The sequence below is a fragment of the Ochotona princeps genome, chromosome 18 (assembly GCF_030435755.1).
Source record: "Ochotona princeps isolate mOchPri1 chromosome 18, mOchPri1.hap1, whole genome shotgun sequence".
NCBI lineage: Eukaryota > Metazoa > Chordata > Mammalia > Lagomorpha > Ochotonidae > Ochotona > Ochotona princeps.
The window spans coordinates 2,059,589-2,073,520 of NC_080849.1; positions in this window are offsets into that span (position 1 = coordinate 2,059,589).

The window sequence follows — 13,932 nt, forward strand, 5'->3', positions numbered from 1 at the left end:
GTGGGTGTACCAGGCCCGGATCTCACCGAGGGGCAAGGCAAGAGACCTGAGCCAAGCGGAGCCCACAATCCCAGAGCCGGTGCTGCTTCAAAGCGTATCTGGGAGAATGGGAATGTCCCAGTTCCGGCATATGCCAGGACCACCAGTCTCAGACCACTGCCAGGGAGAAGGGGGCGGCCAGCAAGAGCCTGCGAAGGGGTTGGTGGTGACGAGACACAGCGAGCGACGAGGGCTGAATGAACTCCGTCCTCCCTACACTGTTCCCTAACATAATGACACAGTGGGATACACGGGCAACCACCCAACAGTCAAGTCCACAGCCAAGGTATTCCTCCAGGGTTACCGCCACCCTCGCGTTGAAGGCTGACAAAGGCACTAGGTCTTTCCATGGGTAAAATCGTTCAGCTCAGTGCCCGCCACCTGTCAACCTCCAGCTTTCAAGAAAAGTTCAGGAAAAGCCAGAGAAGTTCATAAGCCACGGAACACGAGGGAAGCAGTCGCAGAATGGCCGGCAGCGACAGTGGACGATGGTGGACGCATGACAGGTGCTAATGGAGAAGACGTGAGACAGAAGTTCTGAGGAAGGTCTGTGGATGAAGGCAGGCAGGTGGTTCCCCGTTCTCCGGGTGGCTTCAACCTGCAGAAAACTCGTTCGCAGTAGCTCTGGGGGCCAGAGGCTGCAGGGGGTTCCTCGGCAGCCCCTGGAGGGAGCCATCCTTTCTCCCTCAGGATTTCCATGGTACTAGGAGTTGCTTGGTCTGTTGCAGCATCATCCCAATTGTGCGCCATCTCCGCGTGGCCTTCTCCTTCTCGTAGCTCTGTGGCCTTTGCGGTGTCGTACAAGGACATATGTCTTTGGACTCAGAGTTTACTTGGGAAATCCAGGGTGGGCTTGCCTTAAGATCTTTAACTCAGTTACATATACAAAGACTTCTTTTGTCAAAAGAGGCCTCACTCACAGGTGAGTGTGCTTTTAGTAGGCATCCCTGTGCTGGTGAGGGGTCGGGGAAGGCATCTTTCTGATCAATACAAGCGGGAAGGATCAAACAGAAACGTAACAAATGGAGGTAAGGAATTCCTTGGATGAAGCGTTTTATTATGAAAATAAAATCAAACAAAATCCTGAGAGAAGCAAGAATAGAGGGAAACACAGCACAGCAAGAAATACAGAAACAGAAACAGAAATACAGAAACAGAAACAGAAATACAGAAACAGAAACAGAAATACAGAAACAGAAACAGAAATACAGAAACAGAAATACAGAAACAGAAACAGAAATACAGAAACAGAAACAGAAATACAGAAACAGCCAACTTACCAGACACCATGCTAGACAGAAGGCAATGAGGTGGGTTTGCTCAAGTCTAGAAAGAAAGAAAATACTGCCAAATGAAAACATAACCTCTTATGAAAATGTCTTTAAGAAATAAATAAAAATTCATCCTCCCCAAACAAAATTAATTCATGTAATTTATTAACCACCGACTCTCACTACAAAAAGTGCTGAAGGAGGTAGAAGACATCAGACTGGAAACTGGGCCTGCAAAAACAAGCATAAATAAAATCCCATATTTACTCATTGTTAATTATTTTATAAAGCAAAAGCTTACTGTAATGGTGTGTGTCTATTGCACAAGTAAGGGTGAAACATATGGCAGTCACAGCACGAACAGGGAAGATGACATTTGGAAATATGTGTGGTGAGGTTGCTTCACTTCACTGTAGTGCCATAATATTGTTGGAGGGCAGACTCTGATGAACTGATGACTACTTTTAAAGAAAATGAGATATAAAAATAAGTCAATAGAGGAGATAAGAAGTAATCGCAAAAACTATTGAGCCCAAGAGAAAGGACACAAATTGAAAATAAGGAAACAAAGAATGGGCGAAGCAGTAGAGAACACCCGCATGCATTCATGTTTAGCTTAATCAATCATATTAAATGTAACCAATTTCCTTCTGGTGGAGACAAGGTGATATAGACTTCTCTCTGCTCCTGTCAGATCACACACACACACACACACACACACACACACTGGGGATAATATAGAACACAACACAGCAAGCACTCTGAAAGGAGAAAACTGGGGGCACAGATTGTCAGAGGCCTGAACCCAAGAAGGACAATGTAAGTGCCAAGTGTCCTAGCAGCTTCACACCCTGCAGAGGACAGGCCACCTATCCCCCACCCCTGCCCAGCAGAGCACAAGACAGTGCCCAGTAGACCTGTCTCTCCTGCAGATCCAGTGGGAACCTGGCAGAGACTTGTTTGGAGAGAAGAAAGAGTAAGCAATGGACAGCCAGAAAATGGTGGATCTCACAAAAAGTTGTAGAAATATAGAATATATGAAGAGCTTTCAAAACTCAACAGTCAGGAATCTCAAAGAATCCTATTAGAAAACGAATAAAACATATGAAGAGACATTTTCCTGAAGAGGTTGTATAGATGGTAAATACGCACCTGAGAAGACGCTCAACCCCGTTGACCCATCGGAGGATTGCCAACCTCCAGGAGAGCGCACTGCTCAGCTAGCAACAGCGGAGAGTGAAAAACCATGACATGGTCACCTGTTGGCAAGAACACAAAGAAACTGCGTGGTTCATGCTTTGGTGGGGTGTGTGTGTGTGTGTGTGTGTGTGTGTGTGTGTGTGCAATGATACAGCCACAGTAAAACAAACAAAAGCACAAAAAACAAAAATAGTGATAGTCCCTCATAGAACAGAACATCCAAATACAACCAGAAATCTCACTCTTGAGCAGTTACTCCGGAAAATGAAAGCTTCTATTCATGTAAGCACCTGCACTTCCACGTCACTGCAGCTTCATGGCTAGTAGCCAGACACGGGTCATGACTCAGATGTCCTTCAGTGGATGGTGAACAGCCTGTGGGCCATGCACACCCTGGGGCACGACTCAGCCGCAATGTGGAATGAGCCGTCAAAGAGTAGACAGATTTCACAGGAATCTTGCTCAGCGAAGAGGGCTCACCCCTGATGGCTATTTACTGTAAGATCCTCTCACGTGGTTGGGAGAATGTACTGGAAACGGGGAGCAGAGCACGGGTTGCAAAGAATCAGAGCCAGGGAGACACGTTCTGTGGAATTGGGCAGGAAATGGTTTCACTGCTGTGTCAGGAAGCCCAGGAGCCTGAGGGCCCGAGAAAACCTGGAGCCTTCGCCTTGGGAGAAGACGATATCTTAGCCAGTGTTCAGTTCCTGAATGCGACTCTGCACCCCACTTTAGCCGGGAGAATGTGGGAGCTCGGCGCACTCAGCGCAGTGGTTCAGGATGTGGAGTAACGGGGGACAGCGAGATATTCATACAGGAACAAGCCCGGAAGACTCTGGGAAAGGAAGCCAGTGCCTCCTGGACTGGGACTGGCCTGCAAGGATGGGCGAGGCTCAGAGTGCGGTGGGGCCAGAAGTCGCCAGAGAGCGGAAGGGCCCTGTGGAGGCCCCTCAGGAACCAGCGCTCTCCTTGGCCACCCAGCATGGGAGGTGCTGGCACGCCGTGATGCGATCCCTGTGGAAAACAGCTCCAGGAGAAGGCCCAGCCAGCCTGCCAGGAGGGCAGCTGGGGCTGAAGAGCCACGTCCAGGCACTGCGCCCTGGCTGCTGCTAGAGGCTGTGGGCTGTGCACTGCGGGCGGGGCGTGCAGCTCCCTCCTCAGACCTGCACGCCCACCCTGGCCTGTCCATCGGGGTCTTCACCACAGGCCTTGGAGTGTGGAAAAGACTGCTTGTTGTCATTTTAAAAATTGCATGCAGCCCTTCTGAGTACAGCGATGTGATGAGGCTGCAATAGAACGGAGCCACTGACGGCTTTTTGTCACTCACGTGGCGGGACGTGGCTGGAGAGGAAGGCGGTTGGCATCAGCCACGTTCGGGTTTGGAGGGACAGAGTGGAACAGGAACCGGAAGTAGCCCTTGCGATTCAGGCTGCGGGACTCGCCTTCCGCTACTGCGACATCAGTCCGGTTCTTGGCTGCTGGCTGGAGCGGCGTGCTTCCCCTCCCCTGTGATTTGACTGGCTCGTAGCTGCTGCAGCATTCTGCCATGTGAAGGATGGCCGTTTCAGGAAATGGCCCACACTGGTAATGTATTTATTGCCTGGTAATGCGGCCGTTGAAGTCCTGGTGTTTGTGCTGTAAAGTGCTGGCTGGGAAGATTTCCGCAGGCCCTAGGACTGCGCGGACCTAAGGTCAGCTGGGAGACTGGTGTGCGACGCTCCCGGGAGTGGAAGGCAGCAGCTGGCTTGCTCTTGGATGAGAGTGCCACCTGGTCCCGTGTTCTAGGCAGCACTGAGCTGCTTTTACGGAGTGAAGGGTTCCTTCAGGGCTTTTGCAAGTCCAGGTGGTTGCTATTCCACAGCCACCGGGCGGTCTGACGTGCACCAATTTAAGCCAGAGACGTCTCCGAGTCAGCTGAGATATCACAGGTTACCCCTGTGACACACTGATAGAAGATCTGTCAGCCACATCAGCTGCACCAGCATGCCCGGGCCCCACCGGGAAGCCAGACACTCCACGAAATGCCCACACCCTGAGGTTTGCACACATGGGAACTTCAGGGGCTGGCAATGCCATTGAGGTCAAACTTGAAGGGCAGAGTGAGAAACATTGCCCAAATGCCTCATTAACTGAACAATGATAGAAGAAATATAGTGGGATTGACATGCGTTTAAAGTAGCCTTCTGGACATGGCTCACACAGACATTGCTTCAAATTGACTAAAAAGTGAGACTTAAAAATGATGGTAATTTCAAGACAATTTTACCTTTCTGAAATACGGAAATGGATGTGAGGTCATGTTGCACAGCTTTCCCCAGTCATTGCCGTGGTCAGGGGACCACTGGTGATTCTCAGGTTCTCCAGTGGGGGAAATAGTGGGAACCAAAAGCAAGTTCCAGTTTCCACGCCTTGCCCCACGGGGCAGGTGCCTGGGATCGGGCTTGCTGGACCTCTGCCTTCTCTCCTCGTTTATTTCCACTGCCCAAGCGCTGTTCGACCTTGACCTGCTTTCTCCTTCTGCCCTCGCAGAAGAGCTAGCACTGGATGTTTCCGGGAGAGACAGTTTGAAGACTTTCTGGCTTCAAACACCAGCTGGATGTGCCCTGAATTATGAATACCAGAGTTAACTAACTCCAGAACTGGCTGGTTGACTAAGTAGCCTCTGGGTCCTTTGAGGACTCCCTGGAGTCCAAGTGCTTCCAGAAATAGGTGGTTGTGTCAGTATCTGGGGCAGGTGCACGCCATTCTTCTGCCATTTTGACAGTCTTGTTTATTTCATATCAGCCAGACACCTGATCTTGACCCTAAATTGTCCTTGCAATTTGGAAGTCAAAAAAGCTATTTACCTTACAAAGAAGTCAGAAGTTACTGGCTTAAACTGTAACAACCACCAACAAATTATTTTTAAAGCTATGCAGCACATCACCGAGCCCCATTTTAACTAGCTCTCAAATTTTCCCCTTAGGAATCATAAAAAACAACCTCTGCATTTGAAATTTTCTTATATCTGAATTATAACAATGGTCTCATTTGCTTTTCTAAAAGATTAAAACCTTTAAGGAAGAAAACTTATGTTTAAAAATCAATATGTGCATCTGTATATCCCTGTGAAAATAATGAACCTTTTTCCTCTTTGACCATGTGACAAACGTTTTGACAGTAATTTCCATTGAATTGTCTTTAGTCCAGAACTCGACTCTCACAATAAGGGCATTGCACGGTGCATTTGAACACTGTGTTTCGCATGCTCCTCCTAAAGTGTACTTCTTGCTCCTTTAAGAATAGTATTTGCCAGAAACCACTCTCTGTGTCTCTTTCTGTCCCTTCCCGGCCATGTGAGGAGGCAATGAGCAGGCTGGCCGAGTGCAGGCCACCAGCGGGCTCACTGGGCACCCTGAGCCAGGCTCCGGGCCTTCAGAGCTGCTGAAGCCCTTGGCCTGTGGCATTCTGCCACGGGCACCCATGTGGGTTCTCTGCAGGGACTGTCTCTTCACTCCCTGCAGGGAAAGATCAGGGCTCAGTCCCTTATACCAGGAGCCCCATCCCACCCTCCAAGATTTGTTAGTTATCCTGCTGCTCCTGGTCTTCAGCTGCCTCCATGTAAATAACAAATCTTGCCATCCGTTTAGCAGGTACTTCTCAAGCTCTCACTGTGGGGTGTGGAAACCCAAGATGTCCGTGAAGCTTCATCTTCCAAAGCTCTCCTCCAGCACTGTCATTTAATCATTATAACTACATTTCCTCATCTGTCCATAGAATTGTTTAAATGAAAAAAAAAATGGATGATATAATTGTATTTAATTCAAAACCAAAGAATTTGGACTCAAAGGGGGAAAATGAGCCTGTGTTACCGCCTGCGCACTTCTTGGAAACCCCCAGGTCACACCGACGCGCAGTGCCAGTGTTGTGCTGGTAGATGCTGGCTGCTGCCCCAGCATTCCGTATCGGAGCAGGGATTGGAGTCATCTCTTGGGTTTCTGATCTAGCTTCCTGCTAATGCTCCTGGCAAGGCAACGTGTAATGGCCCAAATAGTTTGGCTCATATCTCCCAAATGGAGATCCTGGCTTCTGGCTTCAGCCTGGCCCAAAGCTGGCTATTGTGACCACTTGGTGGAGCTGGTAGGGGTCTGTGAACCACTGTGTGAATGATTTCTCTCTCTCTCTCTCTCTTGCTGTCGCTCTCTTTCTGTTATTTTGTCTTTTTGAATACATAGATAAGAAAAAGAAAACATCTACAATGCCATGTTTAACAGCACAGGAAACATCACTGTGGCTCTTAGCAGGTCAGTGCTATTCTAAGCAGAGTGGATGATGCACAGATTACGTGCTGTCATTCATCCTGTTCATGGCTGGAAGGAAGCAACGAGGATACATAACCTAGCCCTGATCCTGCATGGACGTGTGACCACTGGCATTGTGACATCAGCATGCCATCGAACTGTGCTCTCCAGCCGTTGTCTGACATTGGGTCTGCATTTACTTACTTGGTTGCAGTAGAGGTTCAGATCGATTTACAGTTTTTCTCCTTGATGGATGTAAGCTTTCTCCATTGCTTCATTTAAATGTTCTTCATCTCCTCCTCCTCCGTCGCCTCTTCTTCTTCCTATAGAATTGTACCATAAAACTCAAAATAAAAAATAAAATAAATACAGCGTTGAACTGATCCTACGTTCTGGGATTAAGGACTCGCCGTGGTGGTGTTTGTTCTGTTGACTGCTGCATTCCCTGAGCCAGCTGTCCTGCTGAGGGTAGTTTCTGGGTATATTTGTGAGAAACACTGGGCTTTTGTTTTCTTGCTATGACTTTCTGCCTTTGGTATCAGGATAATGTTGGCTTCATAAGATGAACTGGAAAGCATTTGCTCATGTTCTAATTGCCAAGGGAAGCTTTTACAGAGTTGATATCGTTTGTTACTTAAGTCATTGATGGAGTTCACTAGCATTAAAATATCTGGACCTGACACTGTCTTTGGGAGAAGAGTCTTTGTTAGGAATTGAACTTCTTTAATAAAGAGGTGCAGAGCCATCAAGCTTGATCGTTGCTTCCTGAGTGACCTTTGACACTGTTCACTTGGAAGGAATTTGCATATTGCACCTGCGTTACTGAGTTACCAGCCCAAAGTCATCAGTCGAATGTACATTTATAAGTGACGTCACTTTATGGTGGAATTCTGGTTCTCTTGGTATTGCTGATTTGTTTCTTCTCTCCTTTTTTCTTGATCATTCTGACTAGGGACTTTGGCAAAGAGGTAGTTTTTCGTTTTGGTGATCTGTTTTATTTATTGCTTTTCTGTTTTCAATTTCGCTGATTTCTTCTTCTATCTGTGTAGCTTCTGTCCCCTGCGTTGGGTGAATTTGCTGGCTTTACTGGTTTTCTGCATAGCTGTTTTTGTACACTGAAAGTGATGTATCTCAGTGAGGTTTGTTATTTATGCTTTTACGTTTTCTTCTGTATCTTAATCATATATTAATTTGTGGTAACTGCCCCACTTCGGTTTCTCTGGCTTACTTGGGTTAAGAAATCCTACTGACAAGTCCCAAAGGATGTGAGGGTCACTCTGTGGCAGGTGCTGATGGGAGGAGTGGCCCATCCTCCTGTCAGTGCTATCAACTCCCCACTGTTAGCCAACAGCACTAACCAGCTCAAGGTTCCTGCGCAGTCGTGCTAACCCGGGTCTGGTCCAGGTGAGATAGTCTCAGGGCGCAAGATCTGCTTCCTTGGCCATGTTGGTCTGGCCAGATTTGGGAATGGCAGCTTGCCTGGCAACTCTGTTCTGTAAGGAGTCCAAGAAAAGTTGTGAATTCCCTGTTTTCTTGTCTGTTTGGGTTAGGCCTTGGATTTCAGAATTTTAACTGTAAGTTTGTACTTTCTATTTCTTGGTGCGTGTGTGTGCACGCACTTTGGTGACTGTTGCTGCATGCCCTCGCTTTACAGATTGTGCCTCTTCTTTTATTTGTCATGATGCTTCTCTGCATCCCCAGAAACTCTTGCATCTTGAAATCGTCTTGGTCTTACACTAATGAAGCTAAGCATTTACTTCTGCAGGGAGCTTCCTCCGACATCCTTTCCCTTCAGTCTGTCTGTGTCCTGGCACCGCAGAAGGCACCTTGAAGACCGCATGCCTTTCACTATTTCTTTTCTTAATCAATCTGAGAAGATTTGTTTAGTATGTTCAGTAAATTCATACCTTCTGTAATTATCCACATTTGATTCAACCAACATTCTTAAATTTTCCATTAGTTTCACCAGCTCCTGTATTTTCCCTATCTCTTTTTCACTGTTGCTGGCTTAAAATATTAGGTTTTAATTTAATCGTCACCATTCACTCATTTCTAGATTTCTTAAAAATGTTTGTTGTGTATGTGGGAAGGGCAGTGGTTGCCTTAGGTTTTGCATTGCATATATTCAATTTATTACGTTGCACCTTCAAGCACTAGTATTTTGCCTCACAGCTGATGATATGTTGGAGCTTCTAATTGATCGAGGTGACGCTCTGCTGGCTCTGCCTTCAAACCTGAGAGGGCCTCCCTAAGAGGCCGTTGAAGTTGACTGGACAGTGGGATGCTGCACTCTGTATGGTGTGAGCTTGTAATTAGGGAATCCCAACGGAACCTGAGCTGTGGTTATGCATCAAGGTGAAGGAATTCACCATGGGGGAAGGGTTTGGGGTGAAGGGGGGAGAATCCCAGTACCTATGAAATTGTGTCATGTAATACAATGTAATTAATGAATGAAAAAATAAAAAAAAAGAAAATGCATCAAAAATATATTTCTGGTTTCTCCCTGTACTCTTCTGTCTCATTGCTACAATACATTTTGCTTTCAGCTGTATTATAGATCCACAACATTCTGCTACTATTTTATTATAGATAATTATCATCTGTAAGAATTAACAATCAGAAAAATTGACTTTATTTAAATCTGTCCAGTTTTTTTTTTTCCTAAGAGTCTGACAGGGACTCTGTTTCTGCTCTCTGAGGAGTTGTGGGTGCTGAATTCTTTTGTCTTTTGCTCCATTTACAAACCTTTATTTTGATTGTTTTTATGTTCTAGGTTAAGATGTTTTAATTAATTAATTTAGATTGCAGAGAAATGAAAAGGGCAAGTGTGTGTGTGTGTGTCTTCCGGCTCACCCCTGAGTGCCTGCACTGGCCAGGACTGGACCAGCCCCCCTATGTGCCAGCTCAGGTGCCTCGCACGGCTGGCAGGGACACGAACCAGCACTCGCCACCTCTGAGTAGCATGAGGCAGAGCTGACTTGCACCCAGCTTTCTCATATGGGACAGAGAGTATTTCCTGTGTAAAGTCACTGTAAATCCTGTACTTACACTGTGTTAGGCACCAGGAACATTTTCTCTCCTGGTTGCTACACATGATTAGAGCTGACAGATACATTCTTACATTTTGTAGACATAGGTACAAATAAAGGTGCTTCCAAAATGTCATGGAACAAGGAAATAAAAGCTGAATTTACTCTTGATACAAACATTTTTGATATGTGCGCATGAGTGTTCACACAGAATTCACAGGGATGGCTTCCTGCTGGCTCTCCCAGGTGAGTGACGGATTCCTTCTCCCTGGCTTGTCTGGATACTTTGCGCAGCTCTGTACATACTGTGGCTTACGTTTAACTGGGTTCTTTGTATTGTTGATGCCTAATGGTTCTTTGTATATTTTGGTATGAAATACTTGTTGGATATATTACAGAAATATCCTCACATCATGTGACTTGAATTTTTGGCTCTACTGATGACGTATGATGTTAACTGTAGGTCCTCAGTGTCAGTGAGGTTCAGTGTTCAATCCTATTTATGTTTTACACCTCATTATATCCGGTTTAAGGCTGGCAGCTTCCTCAAAGTGGTGCCAACAGTCTCCCGTGTTCAACAAGCTGCTCCATCTTCATCTTTCAGCCATTTCATCTACAAATAATTCAAATGACATTGTGGCTGGTTTGTTCACTTGAACTCTGAGGGGCGAAACAGAAGGAAGATTTTGCTGCAAGTACCTCTTGAACCCCATGGGCCACAAGGTGAGACCCGGACGCTGCCCTACGAACTAAGGCACCTGTCTAGTGCACCGTTAGCACCACTTGGCTCAGTCCCTGGTCCCGAGGGTAAGCCTCCAGACAGTTCGATTGCTGTGGATGCTACCTTTTCACTTTTTTGCTCTTTCTGGATTGGTGAAGTGATCCCTGAGCCACCTGCCCATACTTAGCGCATCGCTCTCCCGTCTGGAAATGTCCCCCAGATGTAGGGCTGTGAGCTGGCTAGAGCACAGTGTTAATCAGAAGGCATGGGAGGCTCACAGAGGAATCAGGGGGTCAAATGTGGGCCGCAAGCAGGAAGAGGAGCCTCATGTCTCCTGTCCCTGGAGCCGTCCCCTGTGAGTGCCGCAGCTACCTCGGGGGTCCTCGCGCAGTAACCATAAAGGGCAGGGCTCGGAGGGCTGGATTTCTTTCCTCGTGTGCCACGACTTAGAACATTCCTAAGATTGCCTTCACCAAGGATGGCCACGAAGTACATCAGGACAAATGCAGGGAAAGCACAAAGAGAGGGCTGTGCCGGCCAGAAAGGAGCGGGAGCGTGGTCTGGATGGCCTGCTGGAGATGTGGGACGCAAGGGACCTGTGTGTCCTGGGCAGGCGTGGCGGAGAAGCTCCTCTCCTCAGTTCCACCTGGATCGCCACAAGGACCTCCTGAGCAGCACCAGGCAGCGAAGAGACCCCTGCCAGGATGAGACAGACCCCAGACGACAGCCACGACGCTGTGGCCACACACCCTCTGCAACTCTTGCAGCTAAAAACGCCTCTGGAAGCTCCCGAAGCCCCAGCACACAGCCGGTTGCTGAGCCCGTGGCTCAGGGAGCTCCTTCCAGCTCGCCATCCTTGGAGCTCTCGGCAGTGGCGCCCAGGCAGTGTGCCAGGAAGCCTGGTTCTCTCCATCCTGAGCCCTGTGCTCCTGGCCGTGGCCGGAGCAGCCACTGGAGCCAGGAAGCCTGGTTCTCTCCATCCTGAGCCCTGTGCTCCTGGCCATGGCCGGAGCAGCCACTGGAGAAGGCAGAGGGGATGTTTCACACTTCAGGTTCAAGAGCAGGCTCAAGTGTACAAAGTGTCCAAGGCTGGTGCGTGGCCATCAGCCTCAACAGACACGGCTGGCCATGTGGTGTCTTTTGGTGCCCACCACCTGCCTCTGTGCCACTTCTGGTCAGAAGCAGGCCACGGAAGGGGTTTCATTTTACCGTCTTCTTCATGAATCAAGTGGCTCAGGTGAAACAAATCGTTACAACAGGGAGTGAGAGGCTGACAGCCTTGGTGGTTGTAACTGTGAATGACAGCCAGCAAGCCAGCAAGCACGTGGCTGTGAGAAGGACCGGCTGCGCTTGGCAGAGACGCTGGGAGAATCCTGGAGACAGAAGGAACAAATCAGACAGGTGTGTTCTGTGGGCTCCACACTCCCCTCCAGTAGCTGGCAAGTTGCAGGACTGCACTCAGAACTTTCCAGTACTTCCTCAACTCCACTCCCTGATGCAGCCCAGGATGAACAAACCAGACCAGTGTAAAGGCAGCTAAAGAAGAATTCTGTTTTCTTCTTACAAGACTTCAAGGTGGAATCCCATCTTTTATGCTAGACTTCTGAGTCTGCGTTCCCCAGAGGATGGACTACAAACCACATCTCCTGGCAACCTGAGCCCTGACAGGCCCGTTGTGCTTCTCAAGCTTAGGCATCCTGTGCCGTGCGACGCGAGGCTCTGCTGGGCTTTCTGCATCTCTCTTGCTGCCTTCAGAAAGCAGCGTTCATGTTTCTGGCACATGGCTGTTTCCCATGCCCCCAAGCTGGCCTTCCCCTGGAATGACAGATGTGGACCCTCCAGTGATTAGGAAATTAGATGTTGGACTCCATGTTTGTAATAATCACTTAATGTCACTGATTAAGGAGCCAAAATGCAGGCTTGCTCTTACTTGAGCTGGAGCAGGCGAGAGGCTGAAAGCTGAGATGGGGGATTGGCCCTGCTGTGTATGCCCGGCTGAAGGGGCCAGGGCCTGCCCATGCAAGGGGCACGCTTGTCTAAGTCCAATGACTTGTGGAGTGACATAGCGCCTGGGAGGCAAGGGGAGTGCTCACGTGGCTCAGGCCCAGTCAGACACGGCAACATGGTTCTTGGAAAGCCTGCAAGGGCAGGACCCAGGACGCCTTGAGGCTGGAACACGCAGCAAGGGCCACCCGTGGAGACACTGACAAGGGAAGCAAGTGGGAGGGCTGGGGTTCCGTGGGAGTCCCTTGGAGGTGTGGGGTCGGCAGCGGGGGCTGCGCCAGGCTGCGGTGAGGGAGAGTCCCAGCTGAAGGGGAACTCCAAGCAGAGAGGCGCACACCCGAGCAGTCTTTCTTTTTCTGGCCCCCAGCCATGTTCCTCTAAGATTCCCTCCCAAGAGGCAGGGGTGGTGGTGAAGGAGGCCCGGCCTGGGGAACCTTGGCATGAACCTGCTGCGATTGCTCACCCTGGAGGATGTGCGTACATGCAGCCCCCCTGTGCTGTGGAGATGACGTCACCGCAGAGAGAACATGCTTGCACGAGACTGGCTGCAGCCAGGAGCTTCTCACCTGTCCAGACATCACTCCACTCCAAAGAGGACATATCTTACTTGCTGTACTGCAGGTCAAAAAAAAAAAAAAAAAAAAAAAGCTAGAAGAATAATGAGGAAAGCTTTTTCTAAGGATTTAATTCTGTACAATTGTAAATAAGTTTTGTGGTATAGAAGTGACTGGAACCTCAGGAGGAAAGACTGTGTGATTTGTAAATTAAAAATAGCAAAGAAAGTGAAGGAAAAGCACTTCGACATTTATAACCTAAACCTCAGAAAGCTTTCTATCAAAAATTATCCACGAAACCATTCCTAATCTCCATAAGGAGAGGAAAATTTTGGATAAAAAGTTATAAATGATCCAAATGCTGGAAAAGATACGAAAGCAGCGGAGAGCAACGTGCAGGACTGTTAGGAGCCACAGACTTACAGGCCTTAGACTTGGCCTACCTGACTAGGAGCCACAGACTTACGGGCCTTAGACTTGGCCTACCTGACTAGGAGCCACAGACTTATGGGCCTTAGACTTGGCCTACCAGACAGCCTGTTGCATTGCAAAAGCCTGCAAGCAGGGCTACAGCAAGCAGGATATTAGGCCAAAACATCCTCTGTAGAGCAAGCAGAATAGAACCTCCACCCTGTTCCTGTTCAAATAATTAGTTCCTCCTCTGTTTCAATACAGTTGATTAGTTCCTTCCCTGCTTCAATGAAGATAATTACTCCCAGGAAACCCCTCCCTTTCTCCCCCTCCCCTAGAGAAGAAGGTATATATATGAGGAGTGAAAATAAAGAGAGAGGCACTCTTTTCCACCAAGTACGAGTGTCCGTGTGTTTCTTGGGC